Source organism: Otolemur garnettii, unplaced genomic scaffold, assembly GCF_000181295.1.
Source record: "Otolemur garnettii isolate 467f Iridium unplaced genomic scaffold, OtoGar3 scaffold00030, whole genome shotgun sequence".
Classification (NCBI taxonomy): Eukaryota; Metazoa; Chordata; class Mammalia; order Primates; family Galagidae; genus Otolemur; species Otolemur garnettii.
In genome coordinates, this window is record NW_003852425.1 from 9099626 (window position 1) to 9103659 (window position 4034).

At 35.3% G+C, this 4034-nt stretch overlaps 1 non-coding gene across 1 annotated transcript; it reads right to left on the reverse strand.

Moving 5' to 3' along the window:
* Positions 1-1329: 1329 nt before the first annotated feature.
* LOC111725047 lies at positions 1330-1391 on the reverse strand. The gene has a single exon (XR_002773211.1). It is a non-coding gene; the product is annotated as a U7 small nuclear RNA (small nuclear RNA).
* Positions 1392-4034: the final 2643 nt, after the last annotated feature.

Sequence of the window (4034 nt, forward strand, 5' to 3'; positions counted from 1 at the left end):
CGGGAGATGTAAGTATTTATAATGTTCCTTATACTAATTCTAGCTATTTTCTCCAACATTTGGGCTGTGTTTGTAAAGTTAAGGCAAAAAACATTTTAAATTACCACTTTCTCATAACATAAACTCCTATGTTTGTAAGGTTTGCAGATTTTGCTGATGACTTGGTTACTTTTGAGCTACCTGCATTTTTCATGGTGACATAGATTCCAAGGATAATTTGGCTTTAATGTTATTCAAGCTCACTTTTTCCTCCGATCATTCTAGCTAAGGGACATATTTACATAATACCAAGTGCCTTGTTATTTTTCCTATTCTTGCTTCACTGGAAATCCAAAAATAAGCAAAAAGAAACGTATTACCAAAGCATTTTTAGTTGAAGGATCTCTTTGGTAGCCAACTTCCTGATGCAACTTCCCAAGTTGATTCTATTTTGGAAAAAGGAAGATCTTCTTGTTAATTATTGAGTAAGACATAGGTCAATTAGCTCAGAACCACGAATGCAACTTTTTTTATACATAGCCAGATTTTTGAAAATCCAGTAATGCTTTGAATAGTGCTTCAAATAAAAAATAAAAAATCTGGATGACCAATCTGTTAATATATAGCTCTAGTTTGTCATTCAAAAGCTTCACAATCAAAACCAATAACAAGAAGACACCTGTCATTTCTTCTCTAGCTCACATCCTCCAACATGATAGGTAGGTTGGGACATTTAAGGTCTTAGAGAAGAGGAAAGAAAGAAGGCTCATGAGGGAGAAAAGCCTCAACTTATTCCAACCAGGGAGATTGTGAGGTAAAGAGTTAGAACGCAAATATAGATACTTCTACCCCTCCCCTCAAGAAAGCTGGGCAGAGGGCCATCTAGGGGGCTCCAGATAGATATGGAGCCTGAGCATGTCAGGTTTGTTATCAGTCCCTCCTATACTACTGAGCAGCTCAAAAGTCACTAGGAAAGGTATTATATGCAAATGTTTCCAAAGACACATGCACTGTCCAAGTGGGATGAGAAGCAGCTGATAGAAGGGTCTCTGATATTAGCACATTAAGCCCAAGTAGCCAGAGAGGATTCGGTTTCCTTCAGAGCACATTAGTTCAGGAAGCATACCAATTCATCCATTCTATAGTAGAGGCCAGAGTGAAGGCAGAGGATATTAGGACCCAGGTACCCATCTACTGCCTTACATAGGCCATAACCTTCCCTACAGATCTAAACACCATCTTGGAAGAGAGGGAAGGAAAGAGAAATTTGAAAGTTACACAGTTATCCCAAAGAAAACAAATTAATATGTAAAAGATATCTTGATTTCCTAGATGTGGATAATTTTTTATAGGGGTATTCCAGTGGAGACCAGAAAATTTGCTAGACAAATTCTGAAAAAGCTATAACACTAAATGTGGATAATTTTTTAAACTGAGTTACTGAGCTTCATCTTTGCCTTGCTCCAAGAAAAGCAGTAGAGGGAACATCATGAGGACAATCAGAGTGGTTTTATAAATCTTCAGAAAATAATTTTTTCTTTATATATAATAGGTAGTATAAAATTGAATTTTTATCCTTGTAACATCTCTCTCTCTCTCTCTCTCTCTCTCTATATATATATATATATATGGAACTGAAGTTTCAATATATATAGGGAGCTATGTACTCTATACACTTATACATGAATCTGATGAATGCATTCATTTCTTCATTAATTCAGAAAATATATTTTTTGGAGCTGAGTTCCAGATGCTCTCTTAGTCACTGGGAATATATCAATGAATCAATGAACATGACAGAAAATACAGTATTCTGCACATTAAAAAGTAATATGTGTATGTGTAAGGCAAACAAGCAGAAATTCAAATGTGTTATTTACGGAAGAAATAAGTGAGGAAAAAAATAAAGCAAAGTAAGCTGAGAATGATAAGGGCAAGTCTGTTTTAGATCGCATCAGCAAATATGAGTTTTCTAAAGATTTGGACAAAAATCAGAGTGATGAGACAGAGTCATCTGACAGAGGAAAGATAATTACAGAAAGTGTTACCAGAGAGTTGAAAATCCTTAGGGGCATCATTCATGCTTTTTGCTAAATATTTCCTCTTCCTTTTTAGAGGCACGTACTAGCTTTGTACTCTTTGGCTCCACTGCATTGCCATGGTCATATGATTGATTCTGGACAATGATTTGACTAGAAGTGATGTGTCACTTCTGGGCTGAAGTTCATACTTATTGGCTTGATAACTTACAGGGTTTCATTTTTCCTCCTTCAGAACAATAATTAATATTCAAAATGGTGGCTCTTCTCTCACCAATGGATCCCTTAAAAAAAATGATGGACCTGAAAAAACATCCCCTTTCTATTTTCAGGGTTAGAGAATTTAGAGTTATATATTACTGCCTCTCCTGATGGGATAGGAAATCAGTTTATTTCAAGTTCAAAGAAAACAAAAGCATTTATGGAGCTAGAGAAGAAGTCCCAGAGGGATGGGGAGGGGATAAAATTGGAGAAGTAAATTTGGGCCAGATCATATAACCACGAAAGCCATGGTTTCATGTTTGGATTTTTTACTAAGAGTGGTTGGAAGTTATTGTAGGGGGATGATGAAACAAACAACTTTATCCTAATCTGTAATGCTTTGAAACTTACATAAAAAAATGTAATGACTTCTTTCTTTTGAAATTGATATTCAGTATACTGAGGGTTTAATATGCTTTTCTAAGAACTTAACACACTATAAAACTGTGATTTTAGAAGATGAAAAGATTTCAAATTAAACCTAATACCTTGGCTAAATTACAGCATAAAGTAAGGATGGATCTTGGCATCTTTCCATTTGAAACATTCAGAAATATATGAAATGTGTAAGATTAACTTTACAAAAGTAAAACCAAATAAAAAACTTTTTCAAGCTAACTCAGGAGAGCCTTAAAATTTTGTTGGAAAAAGATGGATTATGAATACAAATACACACAACTTGGTGCAGGTTCTTCTTCTTGTCATTGTTGCTCTTTTCAAAAGAGGGGAAGAGTTTGGACACTATCTTGTGACCATTAAGTTGATACTGCGGTCTTAATTTTGTCATTTCTGTAGGAAAGTCACATATTCAATATATCAATGGTCATGATTGCTTCAACACAGGCAAGAGAGGTGGAAATTGAAATAGCCGCACAATGGAGCCTTCACAATGCCCATTTGCAGGTGTTTCAGTGGTTTGCATTCACTTTAAAGCTGCTGTATCAATGGCAAAGAAAATAGATTTGATTGGATTTGGCAATAGCTTTCCTCTAACAATATTTCCAAGGGATAGGATTGTTCAGGGTTGAATTCCCAATTATTTCCTGTTGTAAGCAGCAGGATAGCACAACCTCTCTAACATCCAATGTAATCAGTTCTTCTATTGACTTGTTCTTTTAATGCTAAAATCATATTCGTTTTGGGGAAGAATAGGTAAATACCACTCTTTCATGCTTCTACACTAATATCCTTGAAATCTGAGTGGCTTTGGTTGGTATCTTATTTATATGTCTGTGAAAAGCTCTGAGATCAAAGCACTAGTGAGACGGGACATGAGATGCAACATGAATGTCAGCTTGAAAATATTAAACTAATATGTATTGTTTATTTTATTCTTCCCAACATAAATGTCTGGGGCCCAGAGTAGGCGACCTTGCCTACATCTATGAGTGACAACATGCACCAGAAACAGAATCCAAATCCTTCATTTACTACTAGTAGAATCATCTAAAGTTAGAGACCATCCCAACCCTGAAAGAGAAAGAATATATAGTAAGGGATAAAAAATACTCAACAGATGTAGGAATGATAGTGACATACAAAGATGCCTCTCAGTTCCCCCCTTAAAGAAAACAATAATTCCTACCAATGGATGCCAACCTAAATAAAAAGATTGAAATGACAGAGGAACAGTTTCAAACACAGATTTTAGTGAAACTCATTGAAATACAAGAGAAAATAGAAACCCAGTATAAAGAAACCACAAAGGCAATGCAGAGAACGAATGAAAAATTATCTAGAGAAAACAAATTATTG